This window comes from Canis aureus, chromosome 8 (genome assembly GCF_053574225.1).
Source record: "Canis aureus isolate CA01 chromosome 8, VMU_Caureus_v.1.0, whole genome shotgun sequence".
In the NCBI taxonomy this organism is placed as follows: Eukaryota; Metazoa; Chordata; class Mammalia; order Carnivora; family Canidae; genus Canis; species Canis aureus.
The window spans coordinates 54763785-54777859 of NC_135618.1; the positions used below are offsets into that span (position 1 = coordinate 54763785).

At 40.1% G+C, this 14075-nt stretch overlaps 1 long non-coding RNA gene across 1 annotated transcript in view; it reads left to right on the forward strand.

Annotated features, from left to right (window-relative positions):
• The first annotated feature begins 12830 nt into the window (after positions 1–12830).
• The window catches only part of LOC144318131 (uncharacterized), a 62503-nt gene continuing 61258 nt past the window's right edge, over positions 12831–14075 (forward strand). Inside the window, exon 1 of the long non-coding RNA XR_013383971.1 lies at positions 12831–12936. This is a non-coding gene — a long non-coding RNA (uncharacterized LOC144318131). The remainder of the gene's footprint in view (positions 12937–14075) is intronic.

Consider the following 14075-nt stretch of genomic DNA (forward strand, 5'->3'; position numbering starts at 1 on the left):
ATGATGGGTGCTGAAACATCACTGGATGTTTGTAGGTTTTTATTTGCAAAAGCAACAGCATAAACCAAGCAGGACTCACAGGATGGAAGTTTTTCTTTTCTGGCTATGCCATCTTTACATAAGAGTCAGAACAACCAACCAACCAACCAGTATAGGAGGCTGGCTAGGTTTTCTTTCTGGACATTTATATTCTCTTGCTCTTTTAGTCCTCTCCGATTCAGAATGTCTAGAAATGAATTCATCACCCCTACTCCCCAAACTTACCCCTCTTTCACCTTTCCCCATACCACAAACAGCACCATCATTCCTAAAAGGTAGAATCAGCCTCAACTCTACCTTTTCTCATACTTCATACAGTCTCCACTATGTTTTGTCGTGTCTTCCAAAAATAGACCTAGACCCCATCCTCTTCATTTCCACTGCTACCTTTTTGGCTTCTGGCACCATCCTCTCTCACCTGGACCACTGCAATGGCCTGGACTCCTCTCCTCCTTATTCTCTTGTTTCCTTCCATCAATTTCCTCACAGCCATCAGAATGATCTTTTAACAATATAAATCTCATCAAGCCACTCAATTGCTTAAACCCTTTAATGGCTCCCCACTGCCTTCAGGAGATAAAAAGAGCTCTTTATGGTGATCAGGCCTTAAATGATCTGGTATCTTTGCTTTATTTTATATCACTCTTTCCCACTGTTCTACAGTCCTTTCTTTTCTTCAAAAATCGTGTGCTCTGTCCAGACTTAAGACCTTTCCTCACACTGTTCTCTCTGCCTGGAATGATTCACCAGTCCCTGCCTTCACCAACCTAATGCCTGCTTCATTTCATAGCTCAAAGTTCACTCATTCCAGGACATCCCACGTTGGTATCTACCTATTAAATGTTTCTGAAATACTCTGTACATCGTCCCAATATCCACTGAACATATTCAAAGTTTCCCTTCTAGATTTTTTTTTTCCATCAAGGAAGCGCCTGCATCTCTCGTTTACCATGGTATCATTTATAATCATACCTGACGCTTAGCAGGTGCTTAGTAAACATTTACTGAATAAATAGCCAGAAGTCCAAGGACCCAGACTGGATGAGAACTGAGCTAAATGCCCTCGGATCTGGATTCCTTATTGTCCATGGGCAGAAGTGACCTTAGAGCCAAGGGTTACAAGTCTCCAGCAGCTGCATATTGCAGAGAAAAGGCCAGCAGATGTTCTGATTGCTTCTAGATGTTGCTGGTGGGCTGTGTCAGGTGGGGCTGCCAGCCAGGCCTTGCCATGTCAGGAGACCCTGGGGGAAGGAGCCGATCTCAAGCTATAGCAGATGGTAAGTGCTGTCTTTAGTCTTTAACATTTAAGGGAAAGAACTGGGAATAGACACTCGGCTCAGTGGCAGTTATGATGCATTTAAATAAGCTTTGCACATCATTTACAGAAATGCATATGCCTCCGAAATTCTTAATTGCCCTTAGATTGTGTAGGAGCTTCCTCCTGTCCATCTTTCTATTCTCAAAGCCTGATAAAGAGTAAGCCCTCCCTGTGCTATGTGAGGCTACCTGCTGAAGGCAGGCACATACTGAGACTTAGTGTCATTTGACTGGCCTTGGGTAACTGATCATCTTCTCAGGGAGAGTCACACTCCCTAACAGAGGAGACTATCTTTGCCTCTTTATATCTCCTCCAGTTTACTCAGTTGTTCTACCCAAGCCAGTGTTGGGCTAGGTGGGAAGATGCCATTTGCCTTATTGTATTTTCCTGGAGAATAAAGATTTCTGAATAAGGGAAATAGGGCTTGGGTAGGTATTTCAGTTGGCTTCCATTTGAAAATGGGAACATGAGGACCTGCTTCATATGATTGTTGGAGAGATTAAGTAAAATCACATACGTGACAAGACCTAGCCTGTCCTTGACATATGGGAGATAACCATAGAAAGGTAGATTTGCAGATACCATGATGGTCATAGTCATGGGCTTGCAGTTGTAGGGCCCTGGGTTTAAATCCTGGCTCTGTGACTAGCTTTGTGAACTTGACAACTTGTTTAACTTCTCTGAACCTCACTGTACTCATCGAGAAAATGGCACTAAATAACATGATCTAACTCATAGAGTGTATTTAGGATTGAATGCAATAATGCATAGAAAATGTGTGGCCATATAGTAAGAGCTCAATAAAAAGATAATACTATTTAACATCATTATTATTTTTGGACAGGAGATGATAAATGTGGTGTCCTGGCTGCTTGAAATCATCTGGGCTGGGAAGTATATATTGATACCTGTCATCTTTCCAAATAGTCCAGCTAAAAGCTTGGAATTGTCCTTGAATCTTCTGTTTTTCTTACTCCCCACCACCGGTGCATTAGGTATTCCTGTTGGCTTTACCTTTAAAATAGAAACTGGCTACTTCTTTATCCCTTCCACTGCTACTACTCTTGTCTGAGACACTGACCTCTCACTCCTAGATACTGCTACAGCCTCCTGGCTGGTCTCCCTGCTTCTGTATTTCCAGCGGTCTTCTCAACACAGCAGCCAGAAGGATCTTGGTAAAAACACAAGTCTGCCCATGTCTCTTCTCTGCTTAAAACCTTCCAGTGGTTCGCCATCTCCCCTAGACTGAAAACCAAAGTCATTCCAGTGACTGAGGGGCTCAGGTTTCTCTCAATGTGATCTGCTCCCTCTCCCGTTCCTTTCTCTCCTCACTTTCTACTCTCTCCCTCATTCATTCTGTTCCAGTCACACTAGTTTATTTGCTGTTTCTTTTTTTAATTTTATACTTTGATTTTTTTATTTTAAGTGAGCTCTACGTCTAACATGGGGCTCAAACTCAGGACCCTGAGATCAAGAGTCTCATGCTCTACTGACTGAGCCAGCCAGGCACCCCCTTGCTGTTTCTTGAACACACTGGGCATACTCCTCTTGGGCACTTTGCATGGGCTGTTCCTTCTTTCTAGAATGCTCAAAAGAACATTAAATATTTGTTAAAGAATGAACCAAAAGGAGGCACCTGGGTGGCTCAGTCAGTTAGGCAAACAACTCTTGGTTTCAGCTCAGGTCATGATCTCAGGGTTGTGAGATTGAGCCCTGTGTTGGGCTCTGTGCTGAGCATGGAGCCTGCTTGAGATTCTCTCTCTACCTATCCCCCATCCCGCCACCCCTCCCCATGTGCGTGCTCTTTCTCTCTCAAAAAAGGAAAAAAAAAAAAAGAGAGAGAGAGAGAACCAAAGGGAAGAAACTTTAAAGATTTAGAATCTGGGACACATGGGTGGCTTAGTGGTTGAGCTTCTGCCTTTGGCTCAGAGCGTGATCCCAGAATCCTGGGATCGAGTCCCACATCGGGCTCCCTGCAGGGAGCCTGCTTCTCCCTCTGCCTATGTCTCTGCCTCTTTCTGTGTATCTCATGAATAAATAAATAAAATCTTAAAAAAAAAAGACCTAGTCAACTTATACATGAGGAATCACAAGGCCTGCAGAGTATTTAAAAATTTAAAAAGATTTGCTACTAGCTCAAAAATATGATTTTATTTTTAAGATTACAATCCAAATTTAAAGGTTCTAATGAAGACTAAAATGATCTCGTAACATTAGATCCACAGTCTCTAATGGAAGGTTTGGGTAGAATGGAGAAATGGTTGCCCCCTTTGGGCCAGGCAGACTCTTTCCAGTTTGCTGTAGTGCCAACCCAACCCACTGTCCTCACTTAGGTTACCTTTTGGCCCTTGGAGGCATCTGGTTTTGCTTCTTTTATTTAGCTTTGCCAGCAGCTGGAGTGTATGCTCCCATCTCTAAGGCAGATGTCCCGTTCCTGTGGGCCTGGTCTCCCCTCTGCCTGGGCTGTCTATTCGTGTTTTACGTAATTAGATGCTGGTGTGATTGACCATGGAAGATCAGTCCTCAATCACTCCTGAACACATAAAAATATTCGTGAATACATGAAATGAAAATGTTTCTCTGATGGGAACATCGATCAGAGGGGTGATGTTTATGTAGCATTGTTAATTGGATTTCCACAATGAGATATTCAGTCGTTTGGGATTTGTCTGATGCATCGTGGGCTGGGATGGTAGCTCCTGGCAATGATTTGAGGTGGCTCCATGGTCAGGGAGCTGAGCAGCTATCTGACCAACAGGCTGGGGAGAAGAAGGAGGGTTGAGGAGGTCACTGGGGGTTCTTTCAGCCCAAACTTCTTATCGGTGAGCTGCACGAAGAACACCATCTCTCAGATTTATCCACAGTTTTAATGAATGTCCTATTTGAGATAATGACCCATATCTGGACTTGCACAAAGCCCTGAAAATACTCCTACGAATTGTGTTTTATCTCAAGTACTGCAGTGTGCAGCATCCAACATTACCATTGATATTATCTTTTGAGAACTCTTTCTCAGGTTCTTTATTAAGGTTTAATTAAATTTTATGTGTTATCAATTAGGATTAATCTACATTTAGTCTGAATTAGAAGGAGCCAATTATAAATAACACCACTTCTCATTTATTCCTGAATGCAAAATGAAGGTTTTGAAACTTCTCTTGGAAAACACACACACACACACACACACACACACACACACACAACCACTCTGAACCAAATGTGCACTTTAAAGAGTTTTATGCCCAGGAGGCAGAAAGTTCTATTAAAATAAATAAAGTAAAAAGATGAGAATTCTTATAGAAAGGTGTTACAGACAGAAAACGGGGGTAGTGAGGGAAGTCCGAATTGTGATTAAAGCAGACATCTAGGAGGAGTTTTAAGAAGCTTGCATTTTCTATTTTTACACATTTAGAAAGTATAGATCTTCCTTGACTTAGGATGGGGTTATGTTCCTATAAACCTGTTGTAAGTTAAAAATATAATTCAATACACATTAATACACCTAACCTACTAGATACCATAGCTTAACCTAGCCTGCCTAAAAATATGCTCAGAACACTTTCATTAGCTGACAGTTGGGTAAAGTCATCAAGATAAAAAGCTTTTGCACAGTTAAGGAAATTATCAACAAAATTAAAAGGCAACCTTTAGAATGGGAGAAGATATTTACAAATTACATATTTGATAAAGGGTTAGTATCCAGAATCTATAAAAAACTTATCAAGCTCAACACCCCAAAAAACAAATAATCCAGTTAAGAAATGGGCAGAAGACATGAATAGACATTTTTCCAAAGAAGACATCCAGATGGCTAACAAACACATAAAAAGATGCTCAACATCACTCATCATCAGAGAAATATAAATCAAAACTATAATGATACCAGCTTACATTTGTCAGAATGGCTACAATTAACAACACAGGAAACAACAGATGTTGAAAAGGATGCAGAGAAAGGGGAAGCCTCTTACTCTGTTGGTGGGAATGCAACTGGTGTAGCCATTCTGGAGAACAGTATGGAGGTTCCTCAAAATGTTAAAAATAGAGCTACCCTATAATCCAGCAATTGTGCTATTAGATATTTACCCAAGAGATACAAAAATACTGATTTGAAGGGGCATATGCATCCCAATGTTTATAGCAGCATTATCAATAATAGCCAAGTTATAGAAAGAGCCCAAATGTCCATCAACTGATGAGTGAATAAAAAAGATACAATGGAATATTATTCAGCCACAAAAGGAATGAAATCTTGCCATTTGCAACAATGTGGATGGAGCTAGAGTGTATTATGCTAAGTGAAATAAGTCAAAGAGAAATACCATGTGATTTCACTTATGTGAAATTTAAGAAATGAAACATGAACATAAGGGAAAGAAAAAAAGAGGAAAGCAGACCATATTAACTATTAAGAACAAACAGGGTTGCTTGGAGGGAGGTGGGTGGAGGATAAGCTAGATAGGTGATGGGGATTAAGGTGGGCACTTGTGATAAGCACTGGGTATTATATTTAAATGATGAATCACTAAATACTACTCCTGAAACTAATATTACACTATATGTCAACTAACTAGAATTTAAATAAAAACTTGAGGGGTGCCAGGATGGCTTAGTTGTTGGGCATCTGCCTTTGGCTCAGGGCATGATCCTGGGGTTCCAGGATCGAGTCCCACGTCAGGCTCCCTGCATGGAGCCTGCTTCTCTCTCTGCCTGTGTCTCTGCCTCTCTCTGTGTGTCTCTCATGAATAAATAAAATCTTAAAAAATGAATAAATAAAAACTAGAAACATTAAAAAGTCATCCAACACAAAGCCCATTTTATAGTAAACTGTTGAATATCTCATGTATTGATTGTATACTCTACTGGAAGTGAAAAACAGAATGATTGTACAGGTACAGAATGGCTGTTGACTCTCGTGATCGCGTAGTTGAATGGGAGCTGTGGCTGCTACTGCCTAGCATCATGAGAGAGGATCCAGCTGCATATTGCTAGCTTGGAAAAAGATCCAAATTCAAAATTCCAAGAAAGGTTTTTATTGAATGAGTATTGCTTTTGCACCATTGTAAATTCAAAAAATTGTAAGTTGAATGGTTATAATTCAGAAACTGTCTGTTATGGACATATAGCTACAGATATTGCAACGTTTTGCTACAAATAGATATTTTGTTGTAGCTCCAAGAGTTTTCTTTTCTTTCTTTCTTCTTTTTAAAAAAGATTTTATTTATTTATTTGACACACAGAGAACACAAGCAGGGGGAATATCAGGCAGAGGGAGAGGGAGAAGCAGGCTCCCTGCTCAGCAGGGAGCCCAATGCAGGGCTTGATCCCAGGACCTCAGCATCATGACCTCAGCCGAAGGCAGACGCTTAATTGACTGAGCCACCCAGGCGTCCCTCAGGAGTTTTCCAGAGAGCATGCAATCTAAAAGAGAAATCCTGGGACACCTGGGTGGCTCAGTGGTTGAGCGTCTGCCTTCGGCTCAGGGCATGATCCTGGGGTTCCGGGATCAAGTGCCACATTGGACTCCCCGCATGAAGCCTGCTTCTCCCTCTGCCTATGTCTCTGCCTCTCTCTCTCTCTGTTTCTCATGAATAAATAAATAAAATCTTTTAAAAAGAAAAAATAGGCAAAAACAGGAGTGGGCAGTTTTCAGGAGAGAAAATGCAAATGGCCAATAAGCAAATTAAATTATGTTCATTCTTACGGAATAAGGAAAATGTAAATAAAAAGACAGTAAGATCATGTTAAAAATTCATTAGGTTGGCCAAAGTGGAAATGATTCATAATCCATGACTTCTGACTATGTGGGGGAAATAAGGACTCTTATACTTTGCTGGCATGAGTAAGAATTGTTTTAATCATTTAAAGTAATATGTGATTTGTTTAAGTTAGGCTATTGGTTAAACAAAAATCTGGAAGTAGCTACTGAAATTCAAAACAGACATCTCTTTGACCTAGCTTTTCACTTTGGGTAAACAAATAAAAATACCAGATCAATAGAAAAATATTTATTACAACATATCAGATACTTGCAAAAATCTGGAGACAGTCCAAATATACAAAAATAGGAAATTATTGAGTAAATTAGATTATTTCTTTTTTTTTAATTAGATTATTTCATACTCTGGAGTTTTATGCAGCTATTGGGGAAAAACATAGAAATATACCTAGAATGTCTTGTTAAGGAAAGCAAATTTGTATAGGATGATATAATTTTTGACAAAAAAGAAAATCTATTCATGTGAATGATACATACCAAATAGTTGACATTAGTTATTTTGAAGGGAAGGGCTCATGTTGAATATATGTTGCTTTTATAGTTTGAGAGGAAAATTTAGTGAAGCATATTTTAAAAAGCAAAAGGTATATCTGTGTCCCTGAAACAAATAACAACAGATGGACTTTGGACTTCCAACAGAGTGCCATCTTAAATCTTCAGGTAGGTGTGATGGAGGTGGGGGGTTGGTAGGGATCTGTAGTCTATCAAGGGTCTATTTCATATGCGGTTGGTAAAAGCTCTTCTTGGCCAGTTTTGGTTGTGATGTTTGTGCTGCCATACTCTGCCACAAGGGGATGGTATCATCCACTGACCCTGGTTATGATGGACCTTCCATCTGAAGAATGGATACACTAGGTCATGTAGGGGCATGCATGTTATGTTTCAGCAAATATGCTATCTTGCAGATGGAGAGAGGCTGAGGTCAGGCCCTGGTTGCCAAAAGATCTTTAGCCTTCATTAGGTCTGAGTGGCCTCATTTGGTTGTGTGATGCTCCTGTTGTGGGTTAAGGTTATCTATTGACCATATGTAGAGCCTAATATTCAAACTGTGTGATGGGCTAAAGGGTAGGTGGCTTCAACTCTGCTTCTTTTCCTTTTATTTTGTTGTTATTATTTCCACTTTTGGGACATAACTAGGGTTGAAGTCATTTTATTTTTCAGGGTTCTAGGCTTCATGTTTGCGTCATGGCCAGCCAGTGCATCTATCGAGCAAATGTTTATGGAATATTGGGCACTGTGGTAGGCACATCATTGGCCTTGCTCTTGTACTTTGTGTTTTTCACATTGGTACTGAACAGCTATTACTATGTGGAAATAAAGAAAAAAGAACAATCTCCCAAGTAATTATTGAGTCAAAGGAAAAATAAAATATATAATCAAAGACCACTTAGAGAATAATGACAATGTGACTCATGCATATGAAAACTTACAGGATATAGCCAAAGCCCTTAAATTGCTTTTTATTGTTGAAAATAAAAATGAATGAAGTTAGCTTTAAAAATCAAGAAGTATGAAAATTAGAAAAAAAAATTTCAGGAAGTAAAAAAATAATAAATCTTTTCAAGAACAAAGCAGAAATCCATGGATTCAAAAACAGAAAAGCTCAAGATATAATAAATGCATCCAAGAAGTGGTTCTTGGAAGAAAACCAATAATACAGATAAACCTCTGGCATATTGACTGAAGGGAGGAAAAACAAAACAAAATTATAAATGAGGAACTCAAAAAGGCATGTGGGAGATTAAAACCCAAGATATTACTATGCATAAGTCTTTGTAAAGAAATGAAAAAATCCTAGTGATGCAGATTTTTTGTGCAGTCTCAACGACAGAAATGGACCCATGAAAAAGTATATGTGAAGAGAAAAATCACCATATAAAAATTAAAAAGTTAAAGTGTTACTAAATGGTAGCTCTAAAATAGCCTCCTTGAACAGAGATTTTTCTAATGTGTTTTTTTTCCCCAAATTTTCCAGTAGCAGATTTTTCCTATACTTGACTAACGGTTCCAGATTATAGAAAAGCATGGAAAACTCTCTAATTCATTTTATGAGGATGGAACAACCCTGAAATCCAATCTTGAAGACTATAGTGGTGTGTGTGGGGGGGGGGTGGGGGTGGGGGTGGGGACAGAAGACCAAGGCACTAGATGAAAAACTATAAATAAAATAATAGCAAACAGAATTCAATAATACATTAATAGAATCATTCACCATGACCAAGTAGGATTTAGCCCCAGAATGCAAAGACTTTTGTTTTTCAGATCAATTTTATTAAAAAAGAAATAAAAGAAAATCTCATAAGATTAGTTGAGGCACCTTTTTTGGCACTCCTCCTGGATTTCATTCTCTGCTCACCTTCCTTTCTTCCATCCCCCATCCCTTGCAAAAACAACTATTTTGAAGTTGGTATTTAGCCTTCTAATCTATGTTTTGTACCCCTACAATTTTTATGTTTCCATAAATAATCAGCTACATATAATTTTGTATGTCCTTAAAATTTCATAACTGGCTTTATTCTAAATGTGTCCCTCTGGAACTTGATTTTTCCCCCTCCCCCTGGCATTATGTTCTCAGGATTTATCCATGTTGATACAAGTAGATCTAGCTTGTTCATTATACAAATGCCCTATATTTTATTTATCTTTCATTTTCCTTTATTTATTTATTTTAAAGATTTTATTTATTCATGAGAGACACAGACTGAGAGAGGTGGAGACACAGGCAGAGGGAGAAGCAGGCTCCATGCATGGAGCCCGATGCGGGACTCCATCCTGGGACTCCAGGATCATGCCCTGAGCCAAACACTCAACTGCTGAACCACCCAGGAGTCCCTCTTTCATTTTGTTTTAAAAAGATTTCGTTTATTTGAGAGACAGTGAGAGAGCACAAGTGGGGCGGGGCGGGGGGCGGCGGGCAGAGGGAGAGGGAGAAGCAGACAGCCCATTGCAAATGTGAGGCTTGATCCCTAGGAACCTGGGATCATGACTTGAGCTGAAGGCAGCTCAACTGACTGACTGAGCCACCCAGTCACACCTATTTATCTTTTATTTTCTACACATGGACATTTAGGTCTTTTCCCTTATTTTAGTAGCTGTTACAAACAATGCTACCACAACAGTACATACTTTTCCCCACATGCAGTGTGAATAAGGTTATAGTTTACTCTCTTATCTGCTGGGTGTGAGAATTCTGTTTCCCACAGCCTTGCTAAGTCTTGTGTGGGATGGATTTATTTCTGTTTTAATTTGTGTCTTCCTGATTTTTCCAGTGTTCATTGATCAAGAGTGTTTCCTTTTCTCTGAATTGTCTCTTTACACCTGTTGTCTAATTTATACTAGATTAAAAAATCCTTTTCCTATTGATTTGTAGGATTTCTTTTCATGTTCTGTTGATCCAGGACTATCTAATAACAAGGAATATATTAATACATCAGAGAAATAAGTAAAAAAAAAGATACCTCGTATGATATGTCAATAGATACCAAAAAGGCGTTCAGTAGAACCTGAGATTCATTTTTGATAAAAAGCTCTTTGAAAATGGAGAAATAGAAGCATGATAAAATTATCTCTTTTGAACAAAGTACCCATCAAGACTTGCCAAGGAAATATTATCAGATGCGTTCTCATTAGAGATGATGATGTTTACTGTTAGGGGCTGAATTCCACCCCCCCCCCCAATTTATATGGTGAGTTCCTGACCCCCGGAACCTCAGAATGGGACTGTGTTTGGGAAGAGAGTCTTTAGAGAGGTAATTAAGTGAATATGAGGTCACTAGTATGGGCCCCCATCCAGTGTGACCAATGTCCTTGTGAGAAGAGGAAATGGACATAGAAGACACAGGGAAGGTGGCCATCTGCAGGCCAAGGAAAAAAGCCTGGAATAGATCTTCCTCTAATGGCCCTACGAAGAAACCAACCCTATTGACACTTTGATGTTGGACTTTTAGCTTCCAGAATTCTGAGAAAATAAATTTCTGTTGTTTGACCCACCCAGTCTGTGGTACTTTGTTATGGCAGCCTGAGCAGACCCATACACTCATGTGTTGTGAAATGTTTGGTCAATAACTATATGATATTACAGAGATAAGAAGTACAACCATGAGAAAGAAAGAGACCAATATATCATTCATAAGTGATGTATCATGAGAACTAGAACATTGTCAATAGGATGGTTCAGGAACATGGCTGGATCTCACATAGACATTTAAAAATCAATAACCAATAAGAAAGCTATTATTAAATGTCTTATTTGCAATATCAACAACAACAACAAAATAACCAGACTGTAAGAGAAGAAGTGTATGAAAAAAACTATAAAAATTTACTGAGGGGCTCCTGGTGGCTCAGTCAGTTAACAGCCAACTCTTGATTTTGGCTCAGGTCATGATTTCACGGTGCTAAGATCGATCCTTGCATCAGGCTCCATCCACACTTAGCATGGAGTCTGCTTAAGAGTCTCCCTCCCACTCTCTCTGTTCCTCCCTCACTCATGCACACGTGTGTGCATGCCCACTCTGTCTCTCTAAAAAACAAAAATAAAAATTTACTGAGCAATGCAGATGGTTTAGATAAACAGATGTATCAATTGCCTGGATAGGAGCCTAAAGAGATTTAAATTCTTCCAAGATTAGCCTACAGATTAACACATGGAATTTACATTGTTTACTACCCTAAGAAAATAATTTTGTGGTCCAGTGAGGACAATGTGGGAAAGGAGTCCTAACAACGGACTCGAAACACCAGATACAATAATGTGTTACAAAGCTCTAACAATGAAAACAAGGTGGCAGGGCTCAAGAATTCAGAACTAGGTAAGTGGAACAGACACTTAATGTGTATCCCTTAACAAACAGCAAGGATGGTAAGTGGAAAACAAATGATGCAAAGATAACCTTTTAAAAATCAGAGAGGAGTGGAAGCTGGAGTGAAGGAACCAGGTAGGGCAACTAAGGCTAGCATGGGTTGTGGGTATAGTTATCAGCCAGTGAGAGGAAGGACTGACTTCTGACTCCGACTCCCATCTTCCCTTTGCTTCTATTCCTACACTGGCTTCAGGGAAGGGCTACAAGATAGTCAGAAGCACCCCTGCCCTTCCATCCTCATTCTACTTCCCTCTGGCTGAGTAGACCTCCTAGGACTTTCTAGGAGGCCCACCCCCTGACCCCCCCATGGAAAGTCTTCATGTAATAGAAATCATGCTAAGGGTGTTTCATAGAACTCCTAGAAGTCAGGACTTTATGGTTGGCTAGAAGAGTAAATGGTCTCATAAATAGCATTCATGCTTCTCAAAAAACCAGGACTTTATGGTTGGCTAGAAGAGTAAATGGTCTCATAAATAGCATTCATGCTTCTCAAAAAACCATGCCTGGAGTGAGTGGTCCCCCAGTGAGCTCTGGCTCATTCTCTCATGTGTGGAACTGGTCCTGGAGGCAAAAGGCACCAGGGATCCTGCCTGCAGTAATGGAGTCCTCACCCTACCCTCCTCTCAACACAGAGCAGGCCAAAGAGGAAGGTTGCCGGGGGTCTTGCCACACTAAGTATGGGAGTGGGAGGCATCTGGGAAGTGGAAGGATCCTGGATCTTTTATTCAGTGCTCTGGAATAAGTTCTAACTTGTGGACGTGGAGTGAAGGAGTAGGAGAATGCATTATGAGGTAACGTTCCAGTGTAATGTGTGATCTAGAACGGGAGTTGGCAAACTTTTTCTGTAAAGGCCACATAAATATTTTAGGCTCTGTGGGCCATATGGTTTCTGTTGCAACTACTCAGCTCTGCCTTGAGTGTGAAAGCAGCCATACGTGGTACGTAAATAAATGGGTGTGGGTATGTTCCAATAAAACTTTATTTACAAAAACAGGTGACAGATGTGATTTTGCCCTCAGGCCATAGTTTGCAGATCTGTGGTTTAGAATTTGATTTTGGGGATCCCTGGGTAGCGCAGCGGTTTAGCGCCTGCCTTTGGCCCAGGGCGCGATCCTGGAGATCCAGGATCGAATCCCACGTCAGGCTCCCATGCATGGAGCCTGCTTCTCCCTGCCTCTCTCTCTCTCACTGTGTGCCTATCATAAATAAATAAAAATTTTTAAAAAATTTAGAATTTGATTTTGTAGTTAGACCCATCTTCACTCCTTCCTTTGTAGGACATTGGTAATGACTTGACTTCTTTAGATTCAGTTTCCTCATATCTAAGATGGGGTAATAATAGGTCTACAGGATTGTTGTACATAGTAAGTGCTCAAGAAATGTGAGCTTTATTGATGGTTTGTTGTTAGAATCAATATGATTATTGTCTCTTGTGAGGAACAGAAGAGACTCAGGAAGGTCACCCCAGGACAAGCATAATCCCTTCATCCTGGCTTAAAAGAAAATCAGGGGTGCCTGGGTGGCTCAGTTAGTTAAGCATCAGACTCTTGGTTTCAGCTCAAGTCATGATCTTGGGGTCATGGGATTGAGCCCTACATTGGGCCTTGTGGTCAGCATGGAGTCTGCTTGAGGTTCTCTCTCTCCCTCTGCCCCTCCTCTCATGCTCACTCTCTCCCTCTAAAATAAATAAAAGCTTAAAAAAAATCCTGAACACTGATTCTACTTAACACTTCTGTCAGCAGGCACAAGTCTTTAACATTTCTAAGATGCTGTAACATCTGTTGGCAGGTCTTTGGATATACTTCACATCAAATCTAAATTCCTGAAGGATCCATGCTTATTTTTGTAACTTCAAATTGGAAGTTGAACTGGAGGTTTTCATGGAATTCAGGTCAGGACTTTAGAATTGTTTTGGAGAATAAGTCACTGTCCCTATAAATAACATCTGACTTCTCAAGGGTCCACAGTGTGGCCAGATCATCCTTCTGCACTTTGGCTAAATTTCTTTCTTACTAGGCAGTCATTTGTTGCTGGACACTTAGGAAAGTACATACATTCTCCTTCTACTCCTCTCTGC